Below are 19,358 nucleotides of genomic sequence, written 5' to 3'. Positions count from 1 at the left end.
ATAAACATGGTATTAGCTTTGTGGCTAATCTAATATAGCAATGCATTAGCGGCTGTGTGATGTTACAGAATATTTAGAAGTGATAATGATAGGACCGTTAACTAGAACTACCACACCGTTTTTATATACAGTGTATGAACTAAATCTACAATCATTTCACATGACGAACGACAGACTCACCTGGGTGGCTTGGCTGATCGCTTTCTTCTTTGTGGATTTCTGGCGCTGTTGCAACTCTGGAGCTGCAGACCGCCCTCTGGTGGGCAAACTATGCAATACTCATAACATGAGTGAAGAATATGAGACTGTTTCTCATGTTTCATCGGCCGTTATAAACGCCGATGCCGATTTAAATGCAATTAGCTCATATCGGCCGATAATATCGGCCGGCCGATATATCGGTCGGGCTCTAACAATTAGTGTAGTATTTAAGGTTAAATGAAGAAAAGGGTTTTAAATTCAATGCAAAGAGGCATATTAATGCAAGAAAATACTGAATTTAACCCAAGAAAAGTAAGTACAGTAGGCCTATTCATGTGAATTGATAGTGAATCAAGAGATCGAAATTGATTAATGGGCATTAGCATCGTAATCATATCAAATTCTTTCTATTTTTTACCCTCTTGTAGAAACACTATTGTGACAAAACATATATTTAATGTAGTCTCTCATTCACCACCATAGAAGTTTTCCCAACTATGACAACTTCCGGTAGAAAATATGAAAGGGCTATGTAACTATATTCAAGATAAACAATTTTTTTTTAATGAAATAAAATGCATACATGTGCACTGTTCAAAGTATATAGAATTGTATTTAATTTTTCATATAGTAAATGCTCAGCTGCAAAAACATGTTCTGAAACACACCAAGTAAATTATATTCACAAGTAAAGTAAATGAAATTATATTATTATATGAAATTAATAAATACAAATATATATTATAAGTTTTTCATTGTTGTTGTTGTTTTTTGGAGTGGGGGGGGGGGGCAAGAGCTTCCAAACTGGCATGTAAAATGTCAAAATAAACATATTTTCAAGTATAAAGAAGGAAATTGTATTTTCTTATAATGCATGCTCCAATAATATTTCAGTAAATACATTTTTATACTATATGTAAAATCCCACTTCTGTCAGATTTTTAAAATCACATGCAGCAGAATAAAGGGAAAACGTTTTGCTGCAAGCACCAGGAACCAATAAAAGCTGATATTTACTTAGTGTGATTAAGTGTTTATATTTACACCCCTGGGTTTGGTGGTGAACATATGCATGTTTTGAGTTTAGCATGAATCAAAGTAATACTCAAACATGACTTGAAGGGCCAAATTTTCTGCCCCGTTGCCAGCGAGAGCGTGTTAGCAGCCTAACACAGGTGCCCATCTCACCCTCTGTTTATTTCTCCTAAGCTCTGAGCTCTTCAGTGCGGTGTGAACGGCCTCAGGCTCTTTTCCTCACACTGCACACATAAACACATCCAGCTGAATTCTCTCTGATCATCTGCTAACAGACAACATCAGCTCCGGTTGCTGAGGAGCCGTGCTGTATGTTGATCGCGCCGAGCGAGGGTGGGACATATTCCAGCAGAGAAGTTAAACAACATTTCTGTATTGATTTCTGCCACACTGAACATTTTACAGTGTGTTAAAGTTTCTGATGCCTATTTCTCTCCGTTCCCAGTGATAAAATTGCATATTTGTGTAAGCCAGCAGGTGTGTTTGCATGCATTTAGGTAGACGAAAATGTTAGAATATGTGTGTCTGGGTATTTGTAAGTTTTTATAACGTTCTGATTGTAACTTTAACTGTAAAATGCTCCAATAATACCCTATTAGTTGGTTAAAGGTAAGTTCCCTATAACATATTAATCCACTGATGAACATTTGTTAGTTCAGTTGACTAAATAAAAACTAGTGAAAGTAAGAAAACTATGTTTTAAAAGAGTTTAATTCCGAAAACCTCACAGGGCTGAAAGTTCCCATAGTTGAAGAAACACTTGTATGGTATTGAGTGGGAGAGTGAGACTGAAACAGTATCATACTGAAATGAATATGTGTTCTTGGCAAACAGAAATGAAATGAAACCCTCTTCTCATTGTTTTCTACTATAAAGGCCAGATAGCACTTTTTCTGTCTCTCTCACACTCTCTCTCTTTCTCTCAGTTTCAGTGTGAAACATTAGCATGACATTAAGTAACTGTTAATTTCTATTGCCAGATTAATACAAGGTGAGATAGTAATTCTACTAAAATAAAGTTTGTGCAAAATAGTAATTTAAGATTATATAGTAAGAGCAGCAGTAAAATAGCAAATGTGTTGCCTGTCAGGTGGTCTGTCTTTCTGTCTCTGTCTCTCTTTCTCTCTCTCTCTTGCTGTCTCTCGCTTTCCTGTACATTCCTGGAATTCCTCCCAGCTTTGCTGGGATTTAGACTGTGTGTGTGTGTGTGTGTGTGTGTGTGTGCGTAATCTGTCAGAATAATTGATTTAGTTTATTAAATGTCCTGAGAGAGGGAAAGTGTGCCGTGTAATGAAGAATGAAGAATTGTGTCTGGCATTAATTATTTCATTAGTTATGCTAATTGAAAAGGAACTCATTTACTAGGATCCAGAACTGAAGTCTGTGTATGTGGGCATGTTAGTGTGAATATGAAAAAAATAATTATATTACATACTTTTTTAAAATATTTTTTTTCAAATTGTAGACTCACTCAAAATTGTTTAAATTCATATTTAAATTTGTAGTCAAATGTGTGCTAATGGATGTATAAATATATGTTAACATTTGTTTGAATTTTAGTGTAGCTATCTACAACTGGTTTTCTGTTAATGAATGAAAATGTGGATCCGTTTTATAAAGTGTTATTAGCTATTATTGTTATACTTTTCCAGATCTTGTTCAGGGTTAATGTTTTTATTCACTTTTAGATGAAGTTGTGCTGCTGTATGACAAAGTATGACAGTGTCATTTCTTTCAAATATATCATCTTGAAATGTAGTGCTGCACGATAAATCACGTGATATTTAATGTGCATCTTTTCAGTGATTAACTACACAGAGCCATTGTTCACTGACAACCTGCGCAAAATATGAGCATGTTTTTGCGGAGCTTGTCGGTGAACAACGACTCTGTGTAGTTAATGTTGCTCCACGTGAAAGCGCGCAGGTGATGGAGATTTACCGCTGATTACAGAACCGGATTTACTGACAAGATGCGCATTAAATATAGCATGTGATTTATCATGCAGCCCTATTGAAATGTATGCGATTGACCTTGTGACATTAAATCATAAGGAAGGTGGGAAAGTATTTTGCATGACTCACTCCAGCAACAGTCCAGTATGTCCACACAGTGACTGTGTTCAGAGTTGAATACTAACCAACCAATTGGTTTCTGTACATTAAAGGGCCATAGAAAACTCTCGGATGCTTTCAGTTCAATCTCTTTGTTCAATGTTGAGAGATAGATGCTATAATGATGTCAAGTGCAGAGAGGCAGAGTGAAAGCATTAACACTGACCCTGCAAAGAGAGAGGAAGTGCTCAGGGAAAAGACAAAGTGAAAAGATCAGATCCATTAATATAGGGCAGAAAATATTGTTTCTGAGTGTTCTATATACCATACCCTTTTCATGATGAGGTGGAAATAATTTTGTGTGATTTTATAATCAGTTGTAATGTCAGTCTAGTAACAGGATTAGTTCATTTACATTTTTCTACTGTACATTTACACTTCAATTAAATGAAATCAGCTCGTTTTGTAAATGTTCTCCAACTGTCTGCTCTGGTTATGTGAGGAAGGCTTCTATTACCCCTTTTATCATTGTGTGGAGAGTTTGTCTTCTCTAATGACACCTCCTGCCATCCCATCCCCATCATCCTAATTATCCTCTATTTTACTTAACAGCCGGAGAAAGAGGAGGGTGGCTGTAGAGACGGGGGTCGATCCAAGATCTGAGGATAATCATTGTTTTAATTGCTTGCATTGCATGTAAAGACCTTTTTAAAAAACCCATTTAGAAAACAACTCAATTAGCATATTCAGATGCGAATCAAAGCGGGCGGCTTGTATACAGCTGGTGTAGGGAGTCGTGCATCAGACTGTTTTCAAACTGATTAAGTCAATTAAAGTTGGTTTTATTCCAGTAATGTTTCCAATTATAGTGTTTAGATATTTTCCTCCAGACTGTTAGGTCCATTCTCACAGCAGGGCTGAGACCTTTAGATGGGCTACTTCTAGTTCAGTTTATGTGACCTGTTTTTATTTAATATGTACAGTATATAGTTATGTCTGTTAATAGTAAATATCATAGTTTATAATCAATAATTTATTGAAATATTTAAATAATTCAATATCTAAATCAGTAGTAGGTTATTAGTTAATAATTTGTATAATAGTTTGTAATTAATAACACATTAATATGCAATATTAGTAATAATATATATTATAATATAATGTTATTTAAGCTGCGCAAAACATGCTCAAAATATGATTGTAGTTTTGTGGAGCTTGTCGGTGAAAGACGACTCTGTAGTTAATGCTGCTCCACGTGAAAGAGCGCAGGTGATGGAGATTTACCCTGATTGATGTGAATTAAATATAGCATGATTTATCATGCAGCCCTAGTCTGATATTTTGGTCCATAGATGTCCCTCAAGCCCCTCCATTAATGCAATTCAATGGGAGTTCAATAACTAACATAAACATAATAATGAGGTGCACCAGATATGGTCACATCCTCAAGATGGGCTAATTTGTGCAGTGTTTATGGCCATTAGCTGCCTAGCCGTGGCCCAGATTTCCCAGGCAGACTCTTTCTGTGCTGCTGCTCTGTAAGGCCCCTTCATATATGATATCTTAAATGACTCTTTAATGGCTGTAATGAGAAGAAATATTATCTAGTCTGTTCACTCTACGATGGGAGTTGAACCCAGGTCTTATACTAATATACTGGAAAATGAAGAATTGAATGAGACTTATCTTATGCATAGAATATTTGTTTTCTCTTATGCTTACCAAAGCTGAATTTTCAGCAGACATAACTCCAGTCTTCAGTGTCACATGATCCTTCACAAATTATTCTGAAGTTCAAACTGCGTTTTTGCGCGTTGGCTGGCGCCGAGCCAGAGATTTCTGATTATATATATATATATATATATATATATATATAATCGCAAAGGAATCACATGCAGCCCTAATATATATATATATATATATATATATATATATATATATATATATATATATATATATATTAGGGCTGCATGTGATTCCTTTGCGATTATGATGTAATATTGCGTAGCTTGTCAGAGAACTATGGCTCTGTATAGTAAGTGACGCTCCATTTGAAAGCAGATGATGGATATTTACTGCTAATCAAAGAACCAGCTTTATTAACGAGACACGCATGACAATCGCATGTGATTGTGCAGCCCTAATATATATATATATATATTTAGTTTCCGATCGAGTCTGAAACCATGTGATCGGATCTGGACATCCCTATTCATATTACTGTTTATTAGTACTAATAAAGTACTAATACCCAATACCTAAACTTAAGTAAGTACCTTAAGTACCTAAACTAAACTTAATTAGGAGTTTTAGGCAAAAGTCAAAGTTAATAGTTGAAATAAAGTGTGACCGAAATCTTTTGTAATATTATATATCTATTTGATTTAATGCATCTTTTCTGAATACAACTATTTTTTTGTTATTTTTTCTTAAATCTTACTGACCCTAACTTTTGAAAAAAATGTAGAAAAGTTTGGGAACCACTAACCTAGACCACCAAGAGATCTGCGACTGGTGCCCCTCACAAAAGTAAGTCTATGACACAAGTCTATGTGTTTGTGTGTGTGTGTGAGAGTGTGAAAATGTATAGCCCTTCAACATTAAAGTGTCCGTACTTCTGCTTCACTGGTTTGTAATTGATTCCCGGTGGCACGGCAGCAGTCTCCAGTCTGTCACTCAGTTTGTTTGACAGCTAGCAAAGGACATCGTAGCCTACAGCTTCTGTATGATTTTATAGCATCCCTTCTCCTTTTTTTCTGTTTTATACATCGTTAGTCATTTTTAGAATATTACTTCATATATATCTGAGGCTACGTTTTGTGTGCACTGAATTTTTTACATCTTATTTTCTGTGTCTGAAACGGAAGACGTTAGCCTGGAGTCAGTCAGCAGTGGATATTTATTGCTCTTAGGTGAATTTAAACCTTTTCTAATGTACTGTATCTCTGTTAACATTTTTCAGGTTTATGTATTCATATTCATGAACAAGGCTTGTGTCACCTTCAATATCGCATCAGGTCAGGCTGGAATATCAACTAACATAGAACAGATCTCTCGTTTTGATCAACAGTTTTAATGACTCATCATGGCAGTATCACACTTAGACAAACATGCAGGCCTGCGTTTCTAATGGAAGAGCAGACAGATGGTCTGATACAACCATCTAAAGGAGCAACTTCAACAAAAGATGGCCACTCTCCACTAGAGGGGAGCCAATTAGCCGCGTGCAGATCACTTCACTGTGAGGTTCATCTAGTGTTGTTAAGAGTCATAATTGTTCTGGTGGACGGAAGAGAGAGAAAGAGAGATGAAGGAGGTTGTCTGGAAACGTATTAATCAGACAGCCCTCTTCAGGGAGCAAGAGAAAGGTTAGATGGGTTTGTTTTTGTCACGAAAGGCTGACTTTACGGCATAACAACTGCTTGTTTCTGTCGTTCGTGCTTCAGAACCATCTCTCAGCCGTGCCGTGTAAACACAACATGCTGTTTGTTTACTTACACATGATTTACTTACACATGATGTGTGGAAGAGAAGTCTGATATATAGATAGTACCTAAATGTTAATTATGGAACTGAAACCTAATCAGACAATAACTAGCACACTTTAATTATCCAAATAATAACCCTCTTACATGACTGTGTGTGTGTGTGCTGTTATTGTCCTGTCAGTGGCCGCAGATGTGGGTTTGACAACTTTCCAAACATACCAGTTGGCTTGCTTTCTTGCTGGAATCCAGTTGAGGTATGCAGGATCAGAGCAATCAGAAAAATCTGCAATGTCATGAGAGATCACATACAAGATGTTAGAAGCACATTGAGTGCTTTGTTTTTTGTAGCTGATAATTTTTTTAAGTGTTGGCTCGAGTCTCTCCTGCACTGTAATTCTATGGAATTTTTTTCACCTGTTTTATCAAGAAAATATTACTGTATCTGCTTGCTCAGTAGAGTAATATATCTCCTCGAAAGTTACATGATTTGAGATTTCACCCACGTCTCTAGCATTTTACGCGACAAGTTACAAACTGAGGTTAATCCTTAGTTTGGGAGTTGTTAAAAATCCCTGATCCTTAGTATCTGCAACGATAACAGCAATGCTTTCATTAGGAAAAAAAATATAGTCTATAGAGACAGACGTTTGACAAATAAGTCCAATTTTCTTTTCACTTTGATATGCAGTTTTGGACAAGACACTTCTGTCTGTCTGTCTGTCATATGTTTAATGCATTAGAACCAAAGCTTTCACTTTATGTAATATCCTTGTGTTCAGCTGCTCTTGATGTTTTGCTTCATTGTTTGGACTATTTCACTCAAAACATTTTTTGTTGTAGAATTTGGCTCATGATTGGCTCATGACGTGTCTTTACCACAGTCATGCCAGGATTTTACAGAGTCCGCGGGCAGTCAATCAGATTTTCAGAATGAGTCTAAACTCTCATTAGCTCACTTGAGGTAAGATGTTAAATCTACTTTACTGATGTGGTATTCTCTCGATTCAGCTCTAATTAGTGTAGAGATAGAGTGAGAGGCTTCACGTTACAATGTTAGTTTAAAGCTCCTCAAGCCAGCACTGGAGCAGTTGGCCCGTCATGGCCCTCGGGAAGGTTGGGGTTTGTGTATTTCTGTGGTGGTTAATGTACGTGTAGTGGAGAACTTAACACAGTCTTAGAATCATCAGTCCATTGGCGTGAGGCTGTCTTGGCATTGTAGAATTGAAGCTGTAGGAACAGTTGGGCTGAGAGAAGATTTGATCCAGCTGTCTGTTAAGGCGGGCGTACACGGTGCGAATTCGGATGGTCGGAAGACCGTATGTCCACGCACACGGCACGAGTGAGTTTATCTGAAAATCGTACGGACGAGATGATATACGACACGATTTTACAACCCGCGAATTCCAGAAGCAATTGCACGAAGTTGATAGACGCATTCGACTTGAAGCACCGCTGCACGCACAGAAGGATCACTGTATGACATTAAAGTACAGCGAGAGTGATAAGAGAGCACACATATCCAATGCATTCGAATCGCTCTCGCGGTACTTTGATGTTATACAGGTGATCATTCTGTGCAGTGCTGCTTCAAGTGGAACGCGCCTAATATAACTGCTCTCCCTCTCTCATAAATGCATATCAAATATTGATACGAGCCGTGACAGTTTCCTACACGTACAGGTTATTTTTCAGCAATAGAAAACCGGGACGTTTGGTCACCCTGTGTGTGTTCTTGGGTTATAAATATCTGAAATAGGTATTACAATGTAAACATGGTTGGTGAGGACAATTCCTGTGCCCTCGTAAACCAAATGATTTTAAAAAATACTATAGCCTACGGTGTTTAATATAAATTTTAAACATGCATTTTCTGTGATGGATAGAGGTGGTGTATGGGAATATACAGTATAGAATACCGTTACGTCTATGGAGAGTCCCGTAAACTACATATGCGTGTGTGTGTGTGAGAGAGAGAGAGAGAGAGAGACGTTGCTAGAAACATACAGCGCTCGCTGTTCCTCTCAGACTTCATCGAGTTTATCCTCCTGGTCAATAGTCCACATTCACCGTGGCGCTGCCGTCTTCGTCTTTCTTCTTCTGTGCTTTTCCTAGTTCGTGATTGGTCAACTTCAGATAAAGCAACAAAACGGCTCGTTCAACCGCACCAATGCCACGAATTCAAACCGACAGCTCACGAACTTTTTAGACATGTTTAAAAATGATCGGGAGGTCGGGAAGTGCTCGTAAGCCACTCTGCTCAGCTCGTAATTCATCGCAAATGATACGAGCCGCGACCATGCGAGCATACGCGATTTCCACACCGTTGAAAAAAATCACATGCGAACTCGTACGACAGCAAAAATCGCACCGTGTATGCCCGCCTTAAGGAGCAGGCCTTACAGTCAGGGTGGCTGAATGTGTTGATGGAAATAAGTTCTAAATGACATGTTCTACTTTTCCACGTCACACTGAACTTTAGTTTCAATGACAGTCAAACTTTTGAACATGCAGTATTGTATAGGTTTGGTAATATGTAGGGCCCTATACTAAATGTATATAAATGTATGTGTATATATATATATATGTATGTGTATATATATATATATGTATGTGTATATATATATATATATATATGTATGTGTGTATATATATATATATATATATATATATATATATATATATATATATATATATATGTATATACACATATATATATATATGTTTATACACATATATATACACATATATATACACATATATATATATATATGTACACTAAAGAAAGTAGTGTGCAAGAAAAATAGAGTATAGATAAAATTGAAGAGAATGACACAATGTAATATAATATGGATTATGCAATCTCTCGCTCTGTGGCTGTTGCTGGCTAGACTTCATCAGCAAAATTTAATGATCTGCTTTCTCTACCTTGTTGCTAGGCAACATTGCCTGTACGAAACAAGGAGATCACGCCACAGAATCCCGCAAGCAGACAGGCATGAGGTCACCAAAAAGGTTTATGGGAACATGTTTATGTGTGTGATGTATTTCACCCATGATATATTTCTTCGTTTTTTACTGTTTCTTAGATGCGTTTTTAATTAAAATGTACATTAAAAGGTTTTGTTGTTGTTTTTTCATACAAAAGTACATGTTATATAATATCGTTAGCACTAACTGGTCTTCTTTTGTATGACCTGCACTTTTTTAGATGTTATCAGCTTTACACAGACAGATGAGAATTGGATGGCAGCAATTAGGATCTTGACCACTGGAAAGAAAATAGCAGGAGAAAGAAAGAAAAGCAAATGAGTGTGAGAGATGGAGAGGGAATTTAATATGAATGAATCACACCCGCTAGTACTGCGGTTTATTTAGATTCGGCTAAACTGTGCGGTCGGTTATTATGCTCTTCTCTATCATTTGAACATGCAATGAAATACACATCTCTTTGTACTTAAATAGAGTTTGCCAAATGCTTTTCACAGCAAATAATGCTGACTTTAGTAAATAAACCTAATTTATAAAGGAGGGAGATATGTTTCTTTTGAAAATAATATCAAGTACTTGATAAAGTGCTATATCAGCAAAGATAACATCTGGATTCTGTCTAGTTATAAATAAGAAACTTGTGATGAAATCTACATGCATCTACTTCAACTTCTTATTGATTTGGCCCTGAGTCGGGGTGAGCTGACTGCCTGTACAGCATTTTTGAGCAGCATAAGCATTTAAAACATCTAGATTTCAACATCCAGACAGCATAACATCACAACAGCATAAATCAGTGATGGAGAGCATACAACATTTTGCTGACCGATGGGCTGCCTTTTTTAGTGATTTGACATCAGCATCCAAAACACACAGTCTTAAAAAGACCTGCAGAATCTAGTGTGTTTATGGAGTGTTTGAATGTGTAATGAACCTCAGCATCCCTGAGGCGTTAGTTTGGATTACTGCCCGTGAGTCACTGCAGCTAGAGAGAAAGGGAGAGAAAGCTGTGAAAGGGGAAACTGATAGAGATTGTGTAATAAGTGGGGAGCAGAGCTCTTCTTTAGAAGACTTTGTAAAATTCTGTGTGTGGGTGTTGTTAGCCGGTGGGTGAAGAATCAGGACAAGTGTCACCCTGGATGGACGAGCCCTCAGTGAGAACATTGTACATACTGCAGTGTTACTCAGCACTCAGCATTCATGGAAGACAAAAGAATCAATTGGGCGAAGAACAAAGCTGGATTTAGCCCAGGCAATTAACATGATTATAATAGTCATTTCATATTACGGGATAAAACACTTTCCCAAAAGCTGGCTTCAGACAGTTTTTCAACATCAGGATTTAAAATAAGAAAACTCAAAAGGGGTTCACGCTCTCTACAACACTCACTCAGATCACTTAACTACTGTATATGCGATCTGCTGCATTACAGTCTGCTCTTTGTATGCTGTCACTCTTTATTATAGCCTACGTCATATAATCTGTACAATATAATATACTACAAATTACTGAACCATATACTACTACTGTAAGGCTTTAATATAACACAAAAGAGCAAAGCACACATTTTTAACGGTTACTTATACTTAAAACATTTAACCAATGTTCTAAATGAAATAGTTTATAAACCAACTCGAATGAAAGATTCAGTGACTTGCTCATAAATATAGTCCCTCCTTTTATTTGTAAGAGTCAGTGTTTCAATCAAATCGACTCAGTGAATGATTTATTGACTCATTCATACGGAGTAATTTGTTTCGTTATGGAATAAATCTGTCTTTTTAAAAAGAAGGCAGTTGTTCCAGTTTTATTACTTGATAGTAAAGCCATTTATAAAACAAAGTTTTCTATTTAAAACAAATGTAGATCTTTTGAAATCTCTATACATCAAAGAGTTCTGGAAAAAAAAGCATCACGGTTTCCACAAAAATATTAAGCTGCACAACTGTTTTTAACATTGATAATGATAAGAAATGTTTCTTGAGCTTCAAATCTGCATATTAGAATGATTTCTGAAGGATTTTGTGACACTGAAGACTGGAGTAGTGATGCTGAAAATTCAGCTTTTGCATCACCAGAATATTTGTTTATTATTATTATTTTTTTTTATTTTTTTTTTATTTTTTTCACAACATACCTATTTTTAACTATATTTTTGTATATTTTGTAAAAAATATTATTCACCCCAATCTTTTGGTTGACAGTGTATACTATAGTGTCTTAAGCCAAGCCATTAGAATATGTCTGGAGTGGATCAAACAAATACAGCTGTGTGAAAGCACTATGTGAAAGTGAAAAAAGTTAAAGTGATGTGAGATTCAGTCAAGTATGGTGACCCATACTCAGAATTCGTGCTCTGCATTTAACCCATCCAAAGTGCACAAACACATTGCAGTGAACACACACACACACACACACACACACACACACATACACTGTGAACACACACCCGGAGCAGTGGGCAGCCATTTTTGCTGCGGTGCCCGGGGAGCAGTTGGAGGTTCTGTGCCTTGCTCAAGGGCACCTAAGTCGTGTTATTGTAGGCCCAAGATTCAAACCCACAACCCTGTGGTTAGGAGTCAAACTCTCTAACCACTAGGCCACGACTTGGCTTTACTGCTTGAAATAATGCATTTGTTGTGTTAATGGAATGTAATAGTGTATACTTTATTTGACCTGTTTAACTGAATTTACATTAAAATTACTATTTTATTTGAAGCTTTGTGATTAAAAGCAGTAAAAACCCTGAAATGGGTCTCATGTGAACTTCTAGCAGTGTCTAGCAGAGGTTGGGGATCAAACATGAGAGCCATGAATAATTATTCATTATTTTGTACTCATCAGTTATAAAGCTATTACATTTTTAATAATTACCCCCAGAGCCCCTTTTGAGTTTCCTCTTATTCTTCATCCTGATGTTGAAAAACTAGCTGAAGCCAGCTGTTGGAAAAGTGTTTTGTCCCGTAAAATGAAATGACTATTATAATCATGTTAATTGCCTGGGCTAAATCTAGACGTTGCTCTCTGACCAATTGATTCTTTTGTCTTACGTGAATTGAATTAAAAGACTTTGCCCTCTCATAACATAAAAGACAACTCTCACAAAGCAACCTGTTGTGAAGCTTTTAAGGTGCTCTTGAGTTGCTCTTTGATGCGTCTCTTCTTGCAGTGTGATTGTATTCCTTAGAACTGTAGCAGAGCTCTTGGCTAATCATTTAGTACACAAAACAACCATGCTAAAGTGACTATCATGTTATATTATGTTTGATAACACTAAAACATTTATAAAAATATAACTTTGTGTTCCACAGAAGATAGTCCATATGGTTTATATAATAATAATATAATAATAATAATAATAATTTCTTCCTTTTGCTTTTTTTTCTTAAATTTATTTCAGAATTCTTCTGAGAAAACTACAAATTCAGAATTGCCAGATATAAATTCATAATTCTTACTTTTTTCTCTGAATTCTGAGTTTTGTTCTCCATCGCATAAAAAAAAAGGTTATTTCACAATGTGAATTTATCTCACAATTCCAACTTTTCTTCTCAGAATTGCACATTTATATCTGATTTTATAACTTGCAAATTAAAAACAAAAAAGTCTGAATTGTAAGATGAAGTCACAGTCACTATTTTTTAATCCTGGGATGGAAACAAGGGTTTATAGGAATGACATGAAGGGGAGTAAATTATAGAATTTTCATTTTTATGTGAACTGTCCATTTAAACCATAAATTAAGGTTTTCTAAATGAAGATCCTAAATGATACTGTCATGGTTTCTAAACGGATAAGATAGGGTTCTGGGTTTGGATGTTTAGCTAATATGACATCTGGTGAACATTTTGTTTAAAAAATGTTTTTTTAGAATGTGATGAAAATACGGTTCGTCCCAGATTTCTGTTATTAAAGGAACAGCTTTGTTACAGTGAATCTGTATGAACTTCCCAAGCGTGAATGACCTACTTCCCCCCCATGGACTCAGACTGCTTCATTCGCTCGTTCGTTTATTCGTTCCCTCGTTTCCCCCCGCCGCTCCCTCCATCTGTCAGCGATTGAGCTCCATTACTTGGACGGAAAGAGGCAGAGGGCTTCAAAGCACGAGCTCCTCTCCCTTCCTGTCATGGTGATTGATTTCAGAACAAGATGTTTGCCTTTCATGCTGACCATGCATGACCTCTTCAGTCTGAATGGGGTCTTCATTTCCCCTTCCCTCTAAGGATTCACACTCTTAGCCCTTGCCTTTAATTAGATACATCTTTAAACCCGCTCTTATTGTTTGTTTTATTGAGTTGGGCTAATGAAATATTCTCTTTGATGAGTGCCGGATGGTGGAGGGTGGTTGACCTTTGTTGTAATTGAGTTAATTTCTTTTAACCTGCGTTTGAAGGCTATTGGCTTGTTCTCCCCTGCTGTTACTAAAGCAATAAGTCTTTAATGCATGGCCTCGAGTCACTTAATGTGTGTATGCTGTTTTTTTCTAAACTGATGGGAACTTAAACCTGAATAAACACCAACTCATGGGGGTCAAAGCGGGGACCTACATTGAGGTCCCCATGGGTACAAAAACTTACAAATCATACAGAATGGGTTTTTGAATATATTGTTGGATATATTGAACATATATTGCATATGTATTGCATTAAGCTAACTGAGACTTGTTATAGCGCTTGCATATCATTGCTCTTTTGTTGATTTTGATTGCTTCCGTTGTGTTCACTTATAAGTCGCTTTGGATAAAAGCATCTGCTAAATGTCTACATGTAATGTAATATATTATTGCGGTCAAAATGAACATGGTAATGTAAGCAATTAAATTTATTTATTTATTTTCAGTTTAAAGCTAAAAATATTTAATACAATTAAAGCAGGTGTGGAACTAAGGTTGGCCACCTCACTTACAACTGCTGCTTTTTTATTTTTTCTTGACAAGCCTTTTCAGACGTGCACTCACCTAAGCACCAGGCACAAGTCAAACGAGTGTTGAAATGTACAGGTGACGAGGAGCTTCTGTAGAACTATGAACTGTGGTCAGATGAGATGTTGTCAAGCTATATGTCAATAAAAACCAATGTACTCGTCCTGTCAGCCGGTACTGTGCTCATAGGATGCGCTCTTCAAATCCAGACACAAACATGCGCTGTATATCGTTTATTATATATTAAAGTGCAAAAGAAACCAAGAAAATGTAATGTCGCAGTTATGTCATCAATTAAGTCATGAAATTACTAAAAAGGGGATTAAAGTTACCTTATAATTGTGCATGAATGCAAGTATATTTTATATATGAGACAAATTAAAGAACATATCTTGGAAATACAGTGGTTTTCAAAACTGATTCAATTCATCAGCATCATTAGTAGAGATTCTAAGAGCTGAAGTGGGTCAGAAAAGGTAAAGAGTTACGATGTGTCAGATCTGCGTCATGTTCAGCAGTAGTCAAAATAACATAATAACCCAGAATACTGTGATGTCTGATAATCAAAGAACAAAAGACAAAAAGAGAGAATCAATAACTTTTGTAACTTTAAAGATTCATCTATATTTAATTTAGAACTTAGTTTTTTGATAACGTTATCCAGTTTCTATATATTTTCTACTTGCTGAAGGGCAATCTGAATAAATCTGAATTCATCCTGCTTTAAAGAGCTTGAGCATTTAAAAAAGCAGATGACTAAACTGTAGTGCATGCTTATAAAAACAGAATGCTACTGCACCTTGGTGTGGATGCTAAAAGGGGTGCATGATAAATATCTGCCGATAATGCACATTAATGATTAATCCACATTCAGTGTGGATTTGTGCAGCTTGTCAGTTAACAACGGCTCTGTGAAGTAATGGTACTCTATGCAAAATCACGCAATTTACTGCTGATTAGAGAACCGGCTTTACTGTTGAGATGCACATTAATTATCGACCGATATTTATCGTGCACCCCTAGATGATAATGTAGTTATCATTATTGTTATCTTTATAGTTATAGTTCTTGTTGTGAACGTGCCTTTATTCCTATCTTACACTAGAATATTTATTTATTTTTTCCCTGAAAAACAAGCAGTGTAGAGCCTGGCTCAGTGGGAAGATTTTACCCACTGATGTGGAGGGCACAGGTCCCCTCCCCTCTCTTTTCATCTACTTCACTTCTTCCATCCATCTTTGGAATGGAACTAAATTGCTGTGTTATATTTTCTAAATCGGTGATCGCTTGGTCACAAAAGCCTATTGCTTCTAGTGCCGTCTCAAAGCAACACTTTATGTTGTGTGCTTTCCTGTTAGTGGAGTTTTTTCTGTATTTCTTTTTTGGCTAAAGAAAAAAATCTTCCCTCGGGGCCACAGATAAGAGTAATAAAACAGAGGCCATGGACAGAATCTGTCTCCGTCTTACAAAAGCCTGTGTAGTTATGCATGGCATGGGAACTGATCCCTGGAGTGGCTCTGCTGTAGAACAGGGGTGTAATCACGAAATGGGGTCGAAGTGCAGGTCTCCCATGCTGTTCTCTTTCTGTCTCTCTCATTTGCTGCTGGGTAAAGGGAGTGGGAGTTTTCCTGTTTGCCTCGTCAGCATCCCCTGCATCTGTAGGATAGTGAGCACAGCCCTCGTATGTGTCACTAATGAATCAGGAGGACAAACATATTGTTCAGAGTCTACAACTCTAAATTGATTTTATTTTTGTTCGTTTTATTAAATTTTGTATCCAAAAAGTTGGATTCAGAATCTGCTTGGCTGATAAATCTGAATGGGAATGTCTGTGCATTTGTCTGTCTGTTGTTTTAATGTGTCTTTCTTTCTGTTCAGACATCATTACATTTTCACGGTGAAGCAGATGAAAGATAAAAACCCATGTAGACTGTAAAAACCTACTTTGCACTTGAAAGCTGCTGCCTTTGAGGGATGTCTGTGAGAGAGTACGGAGGTGTTTAAAGTCCCCACAGCAAAAGAAGAACTTCTAGAAAGCAAGGCAGCAAAGTGAACTCTTGGGAGTTTGTGTTATGTGTATTTGTGGGTAGATGTTCTTGTATCCAGAGTTTACCTCGCTGAATCTCTTGGGAAATGGCAAAAAATATACAAATAAAACCAAAACAAGTTTTCTCTGAAATGGAAGCCTTTGTTTTAACATAGCAGAAGGTTGAAAGCAGGTTTATTTTTTTTATTTGAAGTTTTTTGCACTCATTCTGAATCTCTGTATGTGCTGTATGATAAGAATGCTACAGGCAAAGGAAGACAGATAAATAAAATGTGCAGAAAAAAGGCTACTCTTTTCTTACTTCTAGAATAGAAAACAGGTCTTCACCAAAAAAGTAGGTTTTAAGTTTTTTTTTTCTCCAAGAATAAACTAGACAAGTATAAATGAGCAATTTATCGTCAGATGTTTTCCCAGAGTGAACTTCTTATGTTTCTTCTTTCAGCATCACATGTTGTTGTACTTAATTCACACTGAAAGACGCACATTCAGGCCAGATGTGCTCACAGATGGATTAATGAAGTTTGCCATGTTGTCGAAAGATCACTGTAGTTCCTGCAGAAGAAAAGCTCATGGAATCAGGCCCATCCATTTAATCATGTGTCCCAGGCCCACCTTGGCTGTAATTCAGCACACACTCGAGCGCTAGTGATCATGGAAGTGATTGCTGTGGAAAAGCCATTCACGTTCACGCTCTGCATACTTGACAAACTCACTTTCCATATCCTCAATAATCTCATGCGCTTTTCTGTCAGAAAAACATACTGAATATTCCATTCAGAATATACTGTCAACTGCATACTAGTTTTACATATCTCATATACCAGTTAAAACAGCAATTTTAACAGTTAAATTGTATTATGGTACATTGTTGTCACATGATCCATTAGTGCAATAAAAGTGCAATACAAAAGTGCAAAGGTTAGTGTAATTCTTAGTGTGTATTTTCAAACTGTGTGTTTAAAAATTTGAAAGTAATTTTCATTTTTGATTTTGTTGTATTTTTAGTGCAATTATGAGTGATATATTATTAACTTTTGGCAGTTTGGCAGTCATTCATCACATTAAAAGTGGTCAAATGCATTGTGGGATACACTGTTTTTTTCTATTCATTTGAGTATTCCATGCCTACATATTGCTTCCTTTAAAATATAGCAAGTATTATGTCTGAACATATACTCATCCTCGTCTCAATGTCATCTATGAGGAGCTTCTCCTCTCAAGCAGCTGAAATGAATCAACTACTGCTTGATTTTTTGAGACTGAATGATTCTGATGGCTGAATAGAGAGATACGGCATGAATAGAGGTTGTCCCTCAGCACAGATACCCGGAGTGCTCTATCAGAGCTGAAGAGCTGATGGCTGGTTATCAGCCTGTCATATCTTGCAGTCCTAACATGCTGTCTGCTCAGCCGAGAGTTCTTTTGATGTTTCTGACTTCAAGTATAAGAACAAGGCTATTAAACATGTAATGTCTCTGAAGCATGTAATCTGATTTGGTACATAAGTTTAACATGATAAATGATGATCCGCAGGCGGATGAGGGCTGATGGTGTATCTCCTCTCAAACACACACACACACTTGCAGAGTAGAAGGTCTTTTTCCACATACAGTTTGCATCAGATACATGGAAACACTGGCTGACTGCAAAAACAGCAGTTTGCTGCCCATCATTTTGTAACTGGTCTGAGTGTTTTTGGACAAAGGTTGGAATGCAGTTTATTTTACCATTGAGATTGCTGGAGAGTGTGACATTAGATTAGTTTTGAGATACCTAAAGTTGTAAGTTATGTATGAAAGTGTTAAAGCAGAGATGTTTAAACTACAGTAGCAAAAGAATTTATGATTATTTATTTTTGTGAATCACTTCAATCTGTCAGCTTCAGTGAATCAATTCAAAAAGATTCAAGGATTAATTTGCTTCATCCCTAAAAAAAGGTTCCTATAGCACTCCTCCCCAGTTTTAGTAGGAAAATCATTTAAAGTAGAAACTATTTAATATAATTTTCTGTTTTTAAATGTAATCTATTCCTGTGATGGCCAGGCTTAATTTTAAGCAGCCATTCTTGCGGTCTTCAGTGTCTCACGATCCTTCAGAAATCATTTTAATATGTTGATTCGGTGCTCAGGAAACAGCCATTAGTATTATCCATGTTGAAGACAGTTGTGCTTAATGTTTTTGTTGAAATGGAATACATTTTTAATGTATTCTTTAAGTATTTTCTTTTCTTTTCATCAAGTCTTAAATATTCTGAATCACTGTGCTGTTTCTAGTATTCTCTCCTACTCTAAACTGTGTCTAATGTCTCACTTTTTCCTTCCTTTAGTGTGCTGTTTTTGGCACGGGAAGTATCTATCTCTCCGTAGCTGGAGTATAATAAAGTAATTGATTGGTTCTGTAAGCAGAGATATGTGAAGATACACAGCTCCCCTGCAGAGACAAGCTTTGTCATATTGAATATTGATCTTCCTGTCTCGAGTCCTCTGTGGATGAGAAAGTTCTGTCAGACCGGAGCACTGCTCCTCTGCTTCCTCTGCTGTATTTGAGACTCCTTTTATCAAAATGCTTGTTTTTCTGTGGGGTAAAGATTATTTTATTTAGCAGCTTGGCAGAACAATGTTTG

At 36.6% G+C, this 19,358-nt stretch overlaps 1 protein-coding gene across 5 annotated transcripts in view; it reads left to right on the top strand.

Moving 5' to 3' along the window:
- The window catches only part of LOC113054345 (autism susceptibility gene 2 protein homolog), a 306,067-nt gene that overhangs the window by 50,213 nt on the left and 236,496 nt on the right, over nt 1-19,358 (top strand). The window lies entirely within an intron of this gene.

This window comes from Carassius auratus, chromosome 35, assembly GCF_003368295.1.
Source record: "Carassius auratus strain Wakin chromosome 35, ASM336829v1, whole genome shotgun sequence".
Classification (NCBI taxonomy): domain Eukaryota; kingdom Metazoa; phylum Chordata; class Actinopteri; order Cypriniformes; family Cyprinidae; genus Carassius; species Carassius auratus.
Note: the sequence above shows the minus strand (reverse complement) of the source record. Positions and strands in the feature narration are given on the sequence as shown.